At 43.6% G+C, this 18365-nt stretch overlaps 1 pseudogene; it reads left to right on the top strand.

Annotated features, from left to right (window-relative positions):
* The window catches only part of LOC137384036 (uncharacterized), a 234460-nt pseudogene that overhangs the window by 202157 nt on the left and 13938 nt on the right, over positions 1-18365 (top strand).

Here is an 18365-nt window from a genome sequence, read left to right as displayed (position 1 = left end):
TAACAACAGAAAACAGTGAGTCATGGTAAATTAAAAGCAAAATACTGCAGATGTTGGAAATCTGAAATAAAAACGGTAAGTGCTGGAAATACTCAGCAGGTCAGGCAGCATTTGTGGGGAGAGAAATAGAGTTAATGGGCTGGAATTTACATTGGGTGGAGGGGAGATGGCCATGAAAGTCAGTGATGAACCCACTTCTGCCCAGCCCTGGGATCCGTCCCGTATTTTATAGGTCCCCGGGATTTCATTGTTTCAAGGCAGGACTTCCACCCGCTTGAGGGAGCGGTGGGCACTGCTGGGTTTGCAGTCCAGTCGAGGATAGGGAGCCAGGACGACAGGGAGGTTAGAGTTGCCTCACCGGGGTGATCAGCCGTGACCCAGCGAGGTAAGGGTGGTCCTGTGGGGGGAAGTGGGGGGGCGTCTCAGGACCTGGGGGTTGTCGGGGAAGCGAAGGCGGCCCTCAATCAGGCACCCTGTGCCCGTTTAACAAGGCTCATCCCCTGGGCGCAGAGAGGTCGCCAGCTTTCATTGAGCGGCCTTTCATGTCTCCGGATGCCCACTTGCCACGGGTAAAATCCCCGTGGTGGCGAATGAACGCCCTTTAGTGGCTGTTAAGTGGCCGTTTAGGGCCTTGATTGGCCTGGGGCGGTCAGCCTGTTTCTCAACCTCCCCAGCCGACGTAAAGTGGGGCGGGGGTGGAAACAGGTCAGGAAGGCCTCCCAGAGCCTCCTGCTCAATTTTATGCCACCCTCCCATCATCATCAGGCTCGCTGGAGTGGCGTAAAATTCCAACCAATGTTTCAGCTCTGTGACTATTCATCGAAATTTCAACGAAAGTTAGAAATATAATAGGCTTTGAACAAGTGAAATGGCGGGGGGGGGGGTGGTGGGGAGGAGAACAAAAGGGAAGGTGTGTGATAGGGCAGAGGACAGGAGGGATTAAATGACAGAGATGTGACAGAATAAAAGGCAAAGGGAGTGCTAATAATAGTAGTAAAATACAAAGCATGAGTCCAGAGAGAGTGTTAATGGCAGAATAATGAACAGCTCTGTCTGAAAGCAAAGACATGGAAAACAAGTTTAAGACAGGCACATGGTTAAAAATTAAAATAAATAAAAAGAAAATTTAAAGAAAATGGCAGTCATGCTCTGAAATTTTTGAACTCAATGTTAAGTCCAGAAGGCTGTAGAGTGCCTAACCCAAAGATGAGGTGCTGTTTCTCTACCTTATGTTGATTTTCAATGGAACACTACAACAGGCCAAGGACAGAAATGTGGGTATGAGAGCAGGGTGATGAATTAAAGTGGAAAATGACCAGAAGCTCGGGGTTATGCTTGAAGACTGCACGAAGGTGTTCCACAAAGTGGTCACCCAATCTGCGTTTGGTCTCCCCAATGTAAAAGTGACCGCATTGTAAGCAGCGAATACAGTATACTAATTTGAAAGAAATACAAGTAAATCGCTGCTTCATCTGGAATGAGTGTTGGAGTCATGGTAAATGGTTGCTTTTCAGATGGTGGACAGTTGTGTTCCCCAACGGTTAAGTTAGGACACTGCTTTTTTTGATATATGTAAATGACTTGCATCTTGGAACACAGAGTAGAATTTCACAATTCGTCAATGAGACCAAACTCCAGCAAGAGCAAACAATGAAGGTGATACGGGCAGCCTGCAGCAGGACATCGATAGGCTCACAGAATGGGCAGATAAGTGGCAGATGGCAATTAATACAGACAAGTCCGACAAGTGTGAGCTGATGCATTTTGGCAGAAGGTGAGGCAATTTAAACATGATGGTGCGGTTCTAAAGATTGTGCGGGAACAGAGGGAACTGGGGGTGCATGTGCATGATCTTTGAAGGTGGCAGGACATATTGAGAGTGTGGTTAGCAAAGCATATGGGATCTTGGGCTTCATAAATAAAGACATTGAGTACAAAAGCAGAGAAGTTATGCTGAACCTTCATAAAGCTCTGGTTAAGCCTCAACTGGAGTATTGCATCCAGTTCTGGTCACCACACTTTAGGAAGGGTGTGAGGGTCCTTGAGAGGGTGTAGATTTACCAGAATGGTTCCAGGGAATATAGGATAGGAACATAGGAACATAGGAGCAGGAGTCGGCCATTCAGCCCATTGAGCTTGCCCCACCATTCAATATGATCATGGTTGATCTTCCACTTCAATGCCTTTTCTCACACTATCCTCACATCCCCTTATGTCATTTGTATTTAGAAATCTGTCAATCTCTCCTTTAAACACACTCAGTGAGTGAGCTTCCACAGCCCTCTCAGGTAGAGAATTCCAACGATTCACAACCCTCTGAGTAAAGAAATTTCTCCTCACCTCTGTCCTAAGTGGCTTCCCCCTTATTTTGAAATTATGTCCCCTGGTTCTAGACTCCCCAATCAGGGGGAACATCTTCGTTGCATCTACCCTGTCTATCCCTTTAAATATTTTGTAAGTTTCAATGAGATCGCTTCTCAATTTTCGAAACTCTTGAGAATACACGGCCAGTTTCCCCCAATTTCTCTTCATAGGACAGTTCCACCATCCCGGGAACAAGTCTGGTAAATCTTCATTGCACTCCCTCTATGGCAATAATATCCTTCCTAAGGTAAGGGGACAAGGAAGAAAAAATAACTAAAAATGAAAGTAAAATGGGGGTAAAGTTGGTTGAGATAGACTGGGAAAATATATTAAAAGGTATGACAGTACATAGGCAATGGATAGTCTTTAAAGAAATATTACATAGTTTACAGCAACTCTACATTCCTTCAAGGCACAAAAACCGCAAAAGTAAAGGCAGTCAACCGTGGATAACAAAGGAAGTTAAGGATTGTATAAGATTAATTTTACTTTCATTTTTAGTTATTTTTTCTTCCTTGTTTTTACATTCTTTTTTACATTTTTTACAATCTTTTTTTTGCATTTATTTCATTTCATCTTAGCTTGTTCAGTTTGCTTACCCACTGTTTTTTTCAGGTTTGCACTTGCTGCTGTTCAATATTCAGTGTATTGACACCTAATCTGTACTAATGCTTTGTCTTTCAACACACCATTAACATATTGTTTGCCTTTGCTCCGTGACCTTTTGGTCAGCTATGTGGCCTGGTCCAATCTACACCTTCTCCTTTGTTATCTCTTGCCCCACCCCCACCTCACTTGCTTATAATCTGTGACATTTCTAATATTTGTCAGTTCCGAAGAAGGGTCACTGACCCGAAACGTTAACTTCTCTTTCCACAGATGCTGCCAGACCTGCTGAGTGATTCCAGCATTTCTTGTTTTTATTTCAGATTTCCAGCATCCGCAGTATTTTGCTTTTATTTTTCTTAGCCAAATGTTTCCTTTTTACCTATCTACAGAAGCTTTGACAGTCATTTTTATATTTCTTGCTAGCCAACATTCATATTTTATTCTCCCTTTCTTTATCAGTTTCTTCATCCTCTTTTGCTGTATTCTAAAATCCACCCAATCCTCAGGTTTACTACTATTTCTGGCAACTTTATAGGCCTTTTCTTTTAATCTTATACAATCCTTAACTTCCTTTGTTATCCACGGTTGACTGCCTTTACTTTTGCGGTTTTTGTGCCTTGAAGGAATGTAGAGTTGCTGTAAACTATGTAATATTTCTTTAAAGACTATCCATTGCCTATGTACTGTCATACCTTTTAATATATTTTCCCAGTCTATCTCAGCCAACTTGCCTCTCATGCCTTCATAATTTCCTTTGTTCAAATTTAACACCCTGGTTTCAGATTGAACTACTTCACTTTCAAACATAATGTAACATTCTATCATATTATGGTCACTCATCCTTAAATGTTCTTTTACAACAAGATAACTAATTGGCCCTTTCTCATTACATAATACTAGATCTGAAATAGCCTGTTCTCTAATCGGTTACTCAAAATACTGCTCTAGAGAACTATCCCTAACACATTGCAGAAACTCGTCCTCTACAGCATTTGTGCTCATTGGGTTTACCCAGTCAATATGCAGATTGAAGTCACCCATGATTACATGCTTCTCTAATCTCCTGATTAATGCCATGCCCCACACTACCATTGCTATAAACAACTACCAATAATTTTTTGCCCCTTGCTGTTTCTTAGCTCCACCCAAACAGATTCCACATTTTGTTCTTCCAATCTGAGATCCTCCCTTATTAATGTACTGATCCCATCCCGTATTATCAGTGTAACACCACTTCCTTTTCCTTTTAGTCTGTCCCTCCTAAATGTCGAATATCCTTGAATATTCAGTTCCCAGTCTTGGTCACCCTGTAGCCATGTTTCCGTTATGACAATTAGATCATATCCATTTTCCTCTATTTGGGCCTTTAAATCATCTACCTTGTTGTGAATGCTGTGTGTATTCAGGTACAGTGCCCGTAACCTAGTCTTTGTGACATTCTGCATTTTAAGCCTAGTTGATACTCGCCTTTGTTTCTCCTGCCTTCTAATGTCACTTGCTACTTTTCTGGTACTAGCTTTACTTCTTTGCATTTGAGCTACCCCTCAGGTTCCCATCCCCCTAACAAGCTAGTTTAAACCCTCCCCAACAGCACCAGCAAATCTCCCTGCGAGGGTATTAGTTTCGGTCCTGTCAAGGTGTAGCCCGTCCATCTTGTACAGGTCCCACCTGCCCCAGAACCGGTCCCAATGCCTCAGAAATCTAATGCCCTCCCTCCTATATCAATTCTCCAGTCACATGTTCAATCGATCAATTCTCCTATTCCAATGCTCACTAGCATGTGGCACCGGGAGTAATCCTGAGATTACTGCTCTTGAAGACCTGCTTTTTAATTTCCTTCCTAACTGCCTAAATTCTGCTTTTCAGGACCTCATCCCTCTTCCCACCTATGTCATTGGGACCAATGTGGACCACGACCTTTGGCTGTTCACCCTCCCCCAGAAGGATGTCCTAAAGCCATTTTGTGATATCCTTGACTCTAGCACCTGGGGGGCAACACACTATCCTGGAGTCACGTTTACTGCTGCAGAAACGCTTGTCTGAAACCCCTGACTATTGAATCCCCTATCACCATTGCTCTTCGACTCTTCTTCCTCCCCTCCTGTGCAGCTAAGCCACCCGTGGTGCCATGGACTTTGCTCCGGGATGAGAGATTTTAGTTAGAAGGTTAGTTTGGAAAAGCTGGGGTTGTTCTCCCTGGAGAAAAGGAAATTGAGGGGAGATTTGATAGAAATGTACAAAATTATGATAGGCTTGGATAAGTTAGACAAGGAGCAACTGTTCCCATGTATTGATGGTACAAAGACAAGGGCACATAGATTTAAGGTTTTGGAGCAGAGATGTAGGGGCAATATGAGGAAGAACATTTTTATGCAGCAAGTGGTAATGACCTGGAATTCACTGCCCATGAGGGAGGTGGAAGCTGAGATGATCAATGATTTCAAAAGGAAATTGGATGGGCACTTGAAGTAAATAAACTTTCAGTTCTACAGGGATCGAGCAGGGGATTGGGACAGATTGGATAGCTGGCATGGAATTGATGGGCCAAATGGCTTCCTCCTATGCTGTATTGACTCTATGACTCGATAACTATTCCCCTTAGTTAATGAGTGAGCATCTAGAGGGCATAAATTTCAAATCATCACCAAACAGACAAAGGGAGAAGCTAGGAGAATTTTATTGATGCAAATTGTTGTTAGGACTAAAATAAGTCTCGGAAACAGAAATAATAAAAGATTTTAAAAGGGAAACAAAAAGAAGGAAAATTAGGAGGGAGTGAGGAAAGGACAAGGCAATTGGACTAAGTGGGAGCTCTTTCAGAGAGTCATCACAAGAGCAATGGACCGAATTACCTCTTTCCGTGCAGTAAAATTCTATTGTTCCAGTTTGCCAGTCAAAATATCAGATATCCATGCACTAAAAACTGAATTATCCAATCACCTTAAAACAATGGCGAGGATTTTACCCTTGGCAGACAGGAACCTAGGCTGGGGATCCAACCTGTATTTTGCGGGTCCCCGGGCTTTAATTGGTCTGAGGCAGGACTTCCACCCGCTTGAGGCAGGAAGTCCCACCTAATAGATCTACCGGCCAATCAGCAGGCTGGCATCTAACTGTCCCAGTAGCGCCACCTGGAGCAGTGGTGACTGCTAGGACTGCAGCCCAGCTTCGTGAGGAAGATGTCGGGAAACCCTGGAACGTAGGTAAGGTTTTGTTGCCTCGCCGGGGGTGATTGGTCGGGCCCCGACGAGGTGAGGGTGGTCGGTTGGGAGGGCAGGGGGCATGTTAGGTGTTGGAGAAGGTTGGGGTAATGGAGACGGCCCTCCGTCAGGCACAGGGTGCTCGATCATGAGGGCCCCCCCTCAGGACGTCAGAGAGCCGCCTGCTTTTAATAGGCGGCTTTTCTCCGGCCTGATCGCCCAACCAGCCACGGGTAAAATCCCCGTGGAGGTGGGCGTAGGTCCTTACGTGGCCGTTAATTGGCCACGTAAGGACCTTGATTGGCCTTGGGTGTTTGGGCCGTTTTTAGCCGCTGCCAGCCTATGTAAATGGGCGGCCGAGGCGTCAGCGATTTGGGAAGGCCTCCTGAGCCTCCTGCTCCATTTTACGCCACCTCACCACTGCCCCCCCACCCCCCCCCCAGCCCCGCCCCCCACCCGCCACCTTCCCGTTCTTAGGGGCGGGGGGGGCGGGGGAGTGGTAAATTTCTGGCCAATGATTCTGGTTCTGAATTAGGAGGATCTTAGCCTATTTGAATGTAGTGGGTTAATTTTCCGCAGAGCAGAAGCAGCATCTTCAGCATTTGCTGTGCTCAGTCACACCAAAATGCATCTGCTCTTGAGATGGTGACATAGTGGTAATGTCACTGAACTACTAATACAGGAAACCTCAGCCTCATATCCTGGGGGCATGGGTTCAAATCCCACCACAGCAGCTGCTGAAATTTAAATTTAAGTAATAAATGCAATTAATCAATAAAAATCTGTAATTGAAAGCAAGCCTCAGTAATGTGCCATGAAACTCTCATCCGTTGTCGTAAAAACCCATCTGGTTCACTACTGTCCTTTAGGGACGGAAATTTGCTGTTCTTGCCTGGTCTGGCCTACATGTGACTCTAGAACCACAGCAAGGTGATTGACTCTTTAACTGCCCTCTGAAATAACCTCGCAAGCTGTTCAGGGCAATTAGGAATGGGCAACAAATGCTAGCCTTGCCAGTGACACCCACATCCCATGAAAGAATTTTAAAAAATATAAGTTTGCATATGCAAATATTGACTCCAGTCATATGCCAATATGGTCACCTGCTTTAGCTGTCAGAAAAGAAGACTGTCAGCTACAGGTAAAAATATCACCTGTAAACAGCATTTGTAATGTAGCTGTCAGCAGGGGCTCAGTTGGTAGCACTCTGATTTCTGCTGCCAGTCAGTTGTGGGTTCAAGTCACCTTTCAGAGATAAAATTGGGGTAGATGCTACTGTCCAACACGGAGGTAGTGCTATGCTTTTGGAGATGCTGTTGTCTGGATGAGATGTTATACTAAGGAACCATGTGCCTGCTCAGGTAGGTGTAAAAGATCCCAGGATATTGTTCAAAGAAGGATAGGGAAGTTGGTGTCACAGCAAGCATTCATTCCTCAACCAATGTCGCTAAAAAGCATATTATTTGGTGAATTACCTTAAAGCTGTTTTCGGGACCTTGCTTTACAGGAATTAGCTTCCGCTCTTCCTTATATGAGAACTGTGACTACGCTTCAAATAACTACTTCATTGACAGTGAAGCACTTTGGGATGTCCTGAGGTTGTGAAAGGTGCTGCATCAGTGCAGGTTATTTCTTAACATTGGAAACAAATTATTTACTTAAGTCTGATTTACTTATTAACCCAAGCTAATTATCTGAGTGATCACGCGAGGTGGGGAGCCTGTCCCACCAGCAACACAGGTCATTATAATTAAATAGACAGAAAATCACTGGCAGGATATTACAATATCCATTACCAATGGGTGAGGCTTCCCGTTGCTACTGCAAGCTCAGAAAACTGATCCCAAGAGGCAAGAAATGACGATTGTCAATATTAGCACGTGACAAATTAATATGATCGTGCAACGTTCATGGGCACAAAGGGATATCTGAATTGCAGGCCACCAACCTGAGCCCTTTAACTGTCCCCAATAGTAACCCTGTGCCACCAACTCTCAAATATGGGCAAGAATAGAAATTATCAGTAAAAACAAGTCACTGTCAGGTGTATGCATCATCTCTCCTTGCTAACAAAGAGGGGGAAATTGCACAGAAATTAAACCATCCAAATCCATTATATCTACCAGGTTTTTACTCAAGTAATGAGCTTCCACTTGACAATGGTCTTCTCTTGACTGACTACAAGTGAAAATGAGTTGACTCTGCATGTTATTCCCTTGTTTCAACAGGACCGGAATATTTTTGTGATTTTTCTTCAACAGTATCACCAGCAACTATACATTCTACAAGTACAAATATAAATTCCACTGATAATCAGAATCAATCTTCAGAACACAAATCTACGGACAGGTACAATGTTCTCATTGCTGGTGTTTTGATTGTTAATCTCTCACATGGAAGCTGTTCCAATGTTCTTTAATCATTTTGACATAAGGAATGAAAGTCATGTATTTTTTCAGCATGTAAATCATCAGAATGGAAATGATGGCTTGGTTAACATCATGCTGTTGTCTTAGCTCCTTAACAAAGGTGCTATATTTGTTGATGGGAAATGAAAATAAGTAGTAATCACTTCCATTTTGCTGCCCATCAGGTGGTGCCCTTTCAATTATTTACTATGGTTACTTTGTGACATCCTTGACCCTGGCACCAGGGAGGCAGCATACTATCCTGGAGTCACGTTTACTGCCACAAAAACGCCTGTCTGATCCCCTGACTATTGAATCCCCTATCATTATTGCTCTTCCACTCTTCTTCTGCCCCTCCTGTGCAGCTGAAGCTTGCTGCAGATTAGCTATGGCTCAGTGGAAGAACGCTCAACTGCTCAAACCAAAAGTTATGGGTCCATGTTCCCTCCAGGCTGACAATCCAATGCAATACTGAGTTAATACTGTGCTGTCAGAGATGCCATCTGTCATACTAGGCCCCTACGTGCCAAAAATGAGGCACATTAGTTTTTTTTCATGGACATTGATTTTTAAACTGTTACTGGAGTGAAGAAAGGACTTGTTAAACAGATCAGCCATGGCTGGAAAAGACATTTGTATATTAACAGACGGTGTTTGGAGGAACAAAGCAACCATTCCCTGACGTTCAACTTACAATGGACTTTTGATCATCAGACATTGAAAGTGGGGGAGCTCTCATTCCAGGTTGACTGCTAAGATGGTCGAATATACAAACGGACATGCTAAAACCACCTAGTCACATGACTAACCTGCTGGGCAACCTGAGTTTTTTGAATTTGTACAGTTTGGACAGAAAGCTGTTTGCTCCTAGACTGAGAAGATCTCCTCTCCTGTCTGTCTGCTTCCATCTCTTTCTCACGGAACTCCAAATCCGGTTTCCTCCCACAAGCCAAAAGACTTGCAGGTTGGTAGGTAAATTGGCCATTATAAATTGTCACTAGTATAGGTAGGTGATAGGGAAATATAGGGACAGATGGGGATGTTTGGTAGGAATATGGGATTAGTGTAGGATTAGTATAAATGGGTGGTTGATGGTCAGCACAGACTCGGTGGGCCGAAGGGCCTGTTTCAGTGCTGTATCTCTAATCTAATCTAAAGGACACTACAGAGAGCTCAAAGAACCATAACACAAAAAACCTCCTCAGATATAGTCTCAAATTTTTCCACTTTATTTCTTCTGTTTTCTTTCTGTCTCTATCTGCATGTGTGAATTAAGTACGCATGCTAGTGTGGGCGTGGCGTACATCCATAGGTGTTAACCGAATTAGAGTTTAAGTTTAATAAATTTCAACTTTTCTTCTTTAAACCTAAGAAAGCCTGTTTGTGCTGGTTTCTTTGCCTTATAATTGGAAAGCGGTGAACAAGGATTCACCAAGGGGGAGCTAAAAACACGGTGTGTTTAAAATTAAACCCTGTTACAGTAAGACCAGGTGAAGGCTGAAAGGGAACCCTGGTCTCACCTGGTCATAACAAAAATTTGGGTGCTAGCAGCCAGAATTGACCCAAAGACAAATGAGAGAAACTGGAAGTGGGAAGCCAAATTACTCCCAGTGAAAAAGAGCAAGATTTCAATACAGGTTTTCTTGTGGTTGGATGTGCTTGAATACTAACATGTCTGCAACTGAGGCTAGCAGCTCTCCAAGCCAGGCTGAAATAACTTGGGATAAGTTAAAAGCACTGTCTGTGGAGCAGCTGAGAAAAATGGCTGAGCAGCGTGGGATCACTGTCTGTGGCAAGGCTAGGAAGTCTGAACTCTTAAGGCTAGTGGCCAACCATTTTTTCCCTGAATCTGAAGAAGCAGAAGCAGTGTTAGAAGTAGGCCCCGACAGGGTATGGCTAGCAAAGATACAATTGGAACAAAGGAAACTTGAATTAGAAGACAGGGAAAGAGAAAGAGAAAGGGAGAGACAGGAAAAAAAGAGAGAGAGGCAGGATAGGGAGAAAAAGAGAGCCTTCAAGAAGGAACGTGAAGAAAAAGTAAAACAGGAGAAGGAACGAAATAGAGACGAGAGAGAGAGAGAAAGAATATTCCGGAAGGAATGCGAAGAAAGAGAGCTGAAGCAGCTTGAATTAACAAGGGGCGGACAGAGTAACCCCAGTGAAAGCATGGCCAATATGTAGGAGCGTAATTCAGGGCTGGGAGCAGAATTGCTAAAACAAGCTCAATTAATTCCAACATTCAATGAGCAATATGTAGAAGTATTTTTTGTGTCCTTTGAGAAAATTGGTGGTGTCGTAAATAGTGAGGAGGAAATGCCTTAGATTTCAGGACGATATAGATGGGCTGGTAAGATGGGCAGAGCTGTGGCAAATGGAATTTAATCCTGAGAATTGTGAGGTGATGCATTTTGGGAGATCTAACAAGGCAAGGGAACATACAATGGATGCTCAGACCCTCGGAAGTACAGAGGGTCAGCGGGACCTTGGTGTACTTGTCCATAGATCACTGAAGTCATCAGCCCAAGTAGATAAGGAATTAGGAAGGCATATGGGATACTTGCCTTTATTAGCTGAGGTATAGAATATAAGAACGGGGAGGTTATGATGGCATTGTATTAAGCGCTAGTTAGGCCACAGCTGGAGTACTGTGTACAGTTCTGGGCACCACACTATAGGAAGGATGTGATTGCACTGGAGAGGGTGCAGAGGAGATTCAGCAGGATGTTTCCTTGGCTGGAGCATTTCAGCTAAGAAGAGAGACTGGATAGGCTGAGGTTGATTTCCTTTGAGCAGAGAAGGCTGAGGGGGGAACTGATTGAGGTACACAAAATTATAAGGGGCATTGATAGGATAGAAAGGAAGAAACATTTTCCCTTAGTGGAGCAGTCAATAACCAGGAGGCATAGATTTAAGGTAAGGGGCAGAAAGTTTAGAGGGGATTTGAGGAAAAATTTTTTCACCTGGACAGTGGTTGGAATCTGGAACACACTGCCTGAAGAGGTGGTAGAGGCAGCAACCCTCGCAACATTTAAGAAGTATTTAGATGAGCACTTGAAACACCATAGCATACATGTCTATGAGCCAAGTGCTGGAAAATGGATTAGAATACATAGGTGCTTGATGGCCACACAGAAACGATGGGCCGAAGGGATTGTTTCTGTGCTGTATAACTCTCTATGACTCTATGGCAAGGCAGCTAAAATGGCCAGCTGAGACCTAGCCTCTTTTGCTGCAAAGCAAGCTAACTGGAAAAGCCCATGAGTTTTATTCCCTGTTGCCAGATGAGAGTTCATCAAATTATGAACTGGCCAAAAATGCTATCCTCGGGGCATATGAATTAGTATCCAAAGCCTATTGCCAAAAGTTTAGAAACCTCAAGAAGCAAGCTAATCAAACTTATCTGGAGTTTGACCAGCGGCTGAGGGCTCTTAAAGTACAGCTCAGCTATGAGAATCTCAGAGAAGTAATTCTGTTAGATGAATTTAAACACTCTCTCCCACTCTCCATAAAGACCCATGTAGAGGAGCAGCAGGTTCAGAGAGCCAGACAAGGGGCCGCATGGCCGATGAGTTGCTTTATTTTATAATTCAATTTTCCAGGGGAGAACCTTTTCTGGTCACCCCCACAAATCCGAAAAGGATAAAGTGTGGGAAGGTGATAGCAGCCCAAGCAGTCCTGGGAGAGAAAGGAAAACAGGAGACACAGAGGGCCCTCCTCTAGCCAAAAAAGAAGGTGCTGTGAGCAAGAGTAAGACCCGGAGACCTGTGTGCTTCCATTGTAATAAGGCAGGGTATTTAAAAGCTGACTGCTGGAAACTAAAGGGAAAGCTGGTAGGGTTAATCAGGGCACACCTGCTCAGTGAAGACGGGACCCTGATGGAAAGCACAGCAGAACAAGCTGTGGCTTTAACTGCAAAGAGTGAGACCCAGGAAGTTTACGGCTGCAAGTGCAGGAAAATTTAATAGGATTCCTGAAGATTATCAGGGCTTTGTGTCCGAAGGGAAAGTAACTCCATACCCCTTGAGTGGGGTAAGCAAGTCCATAGTAATTCTCAGGGACACAGGGGCCACTAGATCCCTTTTACTGGGAAAAGGCCTGATCTTTCCCCCAGAGAGTGCAGTGAACACCAGAATGCTGATGAATGGTATGGGAGGGCAATGTATGCCTGTACCTGTACACCTTGTGCACCTGAAGTGCAACCTAGTTTCAGGACCGGGGACCGTAGGGATTGTCCCTAGTTTGCCTGTGGATGGGGTTGACCTGCTGCTAGGTAAAGATCTTGCGGGGGTGAAGGTGGTAGCCCCCCAGTAGTGAAAGAAAGACGGCAGGAGGTCAGAGAGACAGGACAGTGGCAGGAGACGGACCCCTGCAGTTTCCCAGAATGTGTAGTGGATCAGGCCATGATCAAACCAGCTCCCCGGAGGAGACTGAATTGGCACTGCAGGCAGATGACCAGGTCTGTCTGTCTGAGACTTTCTTTGTAAAGTTAGGAGACCCAGGGAATGAATTAAATCGATTTTTCCTAGCTGATGCTCAGCAAGCCGACACAGTATTGCAACAGTCAGAAACAGGGGATTTATTATCCCGATCAAAGAAATGGCTAACCAACTAAATGCACACTTTGGTTCTGTCTTCACAAAGGAGGACACAAATATCATACCAGAAATGTTGGGGAACACAGGGTTTAGTGAGAGAAAAGAACTGAAGGAAATCAGTATTAGTAGAGAAATGGTTTTGGCGAAATTTTTGGGATTGAAGGCCGATAAATCCCCAGGGCCTGATGGTCTGCATCCCAGAGTACATAAGGAAGTAGCCCTATAAATAGTGGATGCATTGGTGGTCATCTTCCAAGATTCTATAGACTCTGGAACAATTCCTACAGATTGGAGGGTAGCTAATGTAACCCATTATTTAAAAAGGGAGGTAGAGAGAAAGCAGGGAATTATAGACCAGTCAGCCTGACGTCGGTAGTGGGGAAAATTCTACAATCCATTATCAAAGATTTTATAGCAGAGCACTTGGAGAACAAATCTACTAGAATTCTTCGAGGATGTAACCAGTAGAGTTGATGAGGGGGAGGCAGTGGATGTGATATATTTGGACTTTCAGAAGGATTTCGACAAAGTCCCACATAAGAAATTAGTGTGCAAAATTAAAACACATGGGATTGGGAGTAGTGTATTGCGATGGATAGAAAATTGGTTGGAAGACAGGAAACAAAGAGTAGGGATAAATGGGTCTTTTTCCGAATGGCAGGCAGTGACTAGTGGGGTACCGCAGGGATTGGTGCTAGGACCCCAGCTATTCACAATACATATTAATGATGTAGATGAGGGAATTAAATGTAATATTTCCAAATTTGCAGATGGCACAAAACCGGGTGGGAGGGTGAGTTTTGTGGAGGATGCAGAGAGGCTTCAGGGTGATTTGGACAAGTTGAGTGAGTGGGAAAATGCATGGCAGATGCAGTATAATGTGGATAAATGTGAGGTTATCCACTTTGGTAGCAAAAACAGGAAGGCAGATTATTATCTGAACGGCTATAAACTGAGAGAGGGGAATATGGAACGAGATCTGGGTGTTCTCGTACATCAGTCGCTGAATTATAAACCAGTCAGCCTAACGTCGGTAGTGGGGAAAATTCTAGAATCCATTATCAAAGATTTTATAGCAGAGCACTTGGAGAACAAATCTACTAGAATTCTTCGAGGATGTAACCAGTAGAGTCGCATGCAGGTCCAACAGGCGGTAAAAAAGGCAAATGGTATGTCGGCCTTCATAGCGAGAGGATTTGAGTACAGGAGCAGGGATGTCTTGCTGCAATTATACAGGGCCTTGGTGAGGCCATACCTGGAATATTGTGTGCAATTTTGGTCTCCTTATCTGAGGAAGGATGTTCTTGCTATGGAGGGAGTGCAGCAAAGGTTTACCAGACTGATTCCTGGGATGATGATGACGTATGAGGAGAGATTGAGTCGGTTAGGATTATATTTGCTGGAGTTCAGAAGAGTGAGGGGGGGATCTCATAGAAACCTATAAAATTCTAACAGAACTTGACAGGGTAGATGCAGGAAGAATGTTCCCGATGGTGGGGGAGTCCAGAACCAGGGGTCATAGTCTAAGGATACAGGGTAAACCTTTCAGGACTGAGATGAGGTGAAATTTCTTCACCCAGAGAGTAGTGAACCTGTGGAATTCGCTACCACAGAAAGCAGTTGAGGCCAAAACATTGTATGCTTTCAAGAATAAGTTAGATATAGCTCTTGGGGCGAAAGGGATCAAAGGATATGAGGCGAAAGCAGGAACAGATTACTGAGTTGGATGATCAGCCATAATCATAATGAATGGCGGAGCAGGCTCGAAGGGCTGAATGGCCTACTCTTGCTCCTATTTTCTATGTTTCAATAAATTAGCACAGGCTGCCCAGTCTGAAAGTGAAGCAGAGAGTCCCTGATGCTACTATTTAAAGAATGAGGTACTGATGAGGAAATGGAGTTCTCCTCACAGACCTGTGAGCGAGGAGTGGACAGTATTTACCAGTTAGTGGGGCCGCAGAGATACCAGAAACAAATATTAAGAAGGGCCCACAAGACGACAGTGGCTGTACATGCCGGTACATACCAAAGACCAAAGCCTCCAGAAGACAGCGGTTTGACTAGCCAAAGCTCCACAAAGATGTGGTTGAGTACTGCAGGAGTTGCCACATGTTGAGGGGAAATCCCAACCTGCAGTGAAGCCTGCACCCCTAAGTCCTGTACTGGTGTTAGGAGGACCCTCCAGCAGAGGGCTGGTGAATTGTAAGGGCCCCCAGCCGAAAACAAAATGGGACAGGCAAGCACAAGGCTGGCAAACGTTTAGAAAGGGAATGGGAAAAAGTGACCAAGACGGCAGGTTAAAGGAAGTCTGGGAGGAATCCCGGATGAAAACCCCTTCTGTTCGGTCAGCCACCCCTGAAAAATGTGAAAGTTAGACCCCACATCCCCCTACATAAATGCAAACACTAGAAGCACCCCACCAGAGTTGCTAACAGCATTTACAGGAACCTACAGAGGGGGCAGAGAAACTGTAAGGGTGATGCCTCACCTAGTCAAAGTGCCACAGGGGATTGCAGTAGAGTCTGCACAAATACCTGCAGGCAGGCATGTCCTCTGGGACAAAGGGGAGATTAGCAAAGAATCCTCCCACATAGTCAGAAAAAAAGCAAACCACCCATCCCCTGAAGTCAAAAGCCTTTGCATGACTCAGCAAAGCACTGAAAGAGAGTTCAGGATAGACCCGCCCACTACTGACTCTTTTAAACAAAAAAATACCTCAGCAGGATCAAAGCCCCTAGGCAGCCATGGAAATGGGCAGACGGAAGAGAAACCTCCCAAAAAAAAGAACCACATGTCTATTGGGATGCCAAAAAGGGGCAATTAAAGCAGCACTAGCACCAAGAGAAGACAGGCCGTAATAAGGTTTAGGATTTAGGAATGAATGAGAGAAATCCATGGTTTTTTCTGTATTTTACATTTTTCTCGACCCTTTTAATGAAATGCGTCGTTTCTCAAGTCACATTTCATTCCGCTGGGTGTGGAGGTGTCATGCTAGGCCCCACCTACCAAGAATGAGGCACATTAATGTTTTCATGATTTTAAACTGTTACTGGAGTGCGGGAAGGATGTGTTGAACAAATCATCCATGGCTGGAAAAGACATTTGCATATTAAAAGACGGGGTTTGGAAAGACAAAGCAGCCATTCCCTGACATTCAACCTACAATAGACTTTTGATCATTAGACGTTGAAGGTAGGGGAGCTCTCATTCCAGGTTGACTGCTAAAATGACCCAATTCACAAACGGACATGGTGAAACCAGCTAGTCACATGACTAAAATTCTGGGCAACTTGAGTTTTTTGAATTTGTGCAAACAGTTTGGACAGAAAGCTGTTTGTTTCTGGACTGAGAAGATCTCCTCTCCTGTCTATCTGCTCCCATCTCTTTCTCACGGAGCTCCAAATCCACTGAAGACACATGAACCCCAAAAGAGCAAGGTCTCCTACAGCTAACAAGGTTTAAGAAGAATAATGGGCCCCAACGAAAAGCAAGATCTACCTAAAATCAAGGACACTGCAATGAGCTCGAAGAATTGTAACACAAAAAACCTCCTCAGATATTGCCTCAAACTTTTCCACTTTATTCTTCTGTTTTCTTTCTATCTCTATCTGAATGCATATATCGCGTATGCTTACTAGTGTGGGCGCTGTGTATATCCGTAGGCATTAACCGAATTAGAGTTTAAATGTAATAAATTTCAACTTTTCTTTTTAAAACCTAAGAAAGACTGTTTCTGCTGGTTTCTTTGCTTTATAATTGGAAAGCGGTGATTAGATGTTAAATCCAGGCCCCATCTGCCTCTCAGATGGATGTAACAAATCCCATGGCAATATTCAAAGAAGAGCAGGACAGCTTTCCCTGGAGGCATGGCCAATATTTATTCCCTAACCAACATCACGAAACAAAACAGATTACCTGTTCATTCACCCAATTGCTGTTTGTGGGACCTTGCTGTGTTGGCTGTCACATTTTCCACATTACAACAGATACTACACATCAAAAGTACTTCATTGTCTGTAATATGTTTTGGGATGTCCCGCGGTCATGAAAGAATAAATGTAAAACTTTCTTTCTTTAAACAAATGACCAAGAATCAATTGTGAACCAACACTGACCCTTTCCTATGCTCTGTGTCACAGCCTGCTCTTCATAGTGCTCGGTGTGCTGGGGGCCCTTCTTGTTGTGTTCGTTGTTTCTCTACTTTTGTACCTGACGCAATTCAGAAAGGGTGAGTTTGTTTTCTTTAACCATTTCATTATATGTCAATAGTTTGCTGCAGAATATAAAGAAAACATAGTTTGTCATAATCAACAAACTTACAATTGTAATACTCTGCGCATTCTAGTCTAGTATTAAACATGGAAGAATAATTAAGTTGTTACTGTTGCTACATTAACAGCAAATATTCTCCTGAATGCTGCAGGAAGCAAAATTCAACATGGGTTTAGAATGATAGAGGTGAATGACAGGAAATGATCTGGTAGAAGTGAGATCTAAATGGACCTTGGTCTTTCAACTGTAACACTGAACTTTTGAGATGTGACCATTGTAACTGAAAGTGTTTGGTATTTAATGAAATAAATTTCTCTGATTCGACCCATTTGTAATAAGTTGCAGTCAAGCACAAGACTTCTATTTTGTCTTCAAGAGAATTAGTTTGAGAGTCAGATGACCAATATTCAAATGTTTACTGTTTACTCAACAAAGTTTTGAGATTTTCTGTATGACTGAATGTTGCAACAGTAAAATCTAAAGCTTTTTAGCTTCTTCTGTTAATATAGATCTGTTCAAGATCAAGTCAATCCTTCTCCTCCTATGAGGGGAAATGTTTGAGTGAGTAATCTTTCAGTAAGAGTGCATACAGTATGAAACCAAATACCTGTCAGCAATAACTTAAGGCAGTCATGAATGGAATGGGTTAATGATTGTCTTCAATTCATGTGAATGTGAACTTCCAGAGAGCACCTTGAGCACTCATACAAAAAGTTGCAGATCTAAAGATTTTCCCTGTGATCCCAACTCTTCAAAATTAGTTTTTAAATTAGGACATCAGTTCAAGATTGAAGCCAAAGCTGTGTCCGGCAGAATCCAGATGTGTTTGCCTTTAACATCCATAGCTAAATCCAGATATGAAGTTCCAAATGCTGAGCTCATTTTTCATCCCTTCCTGTTTAATACAGATTTTCAAT

Source organism: Heterodontus francisci, chromosome 25, assembly GCF_036365525.1.
Source record: "Heterodontus francisci isolate sHetFra1 chromosome 25, sHetFra1.hap1, whole genome shotgun sequence".
In the NCBI taxonomy this organism is placed as follows: Eukaryota; Metazoa; Chordata; class Chondrichthyes; order Heterodontiformes; family Heterodontidae; genus Heterodontus; species Heterodontus francisci.
This window is presented reverse-complemented; position numbering and strand designations above follow the sequence as displayed.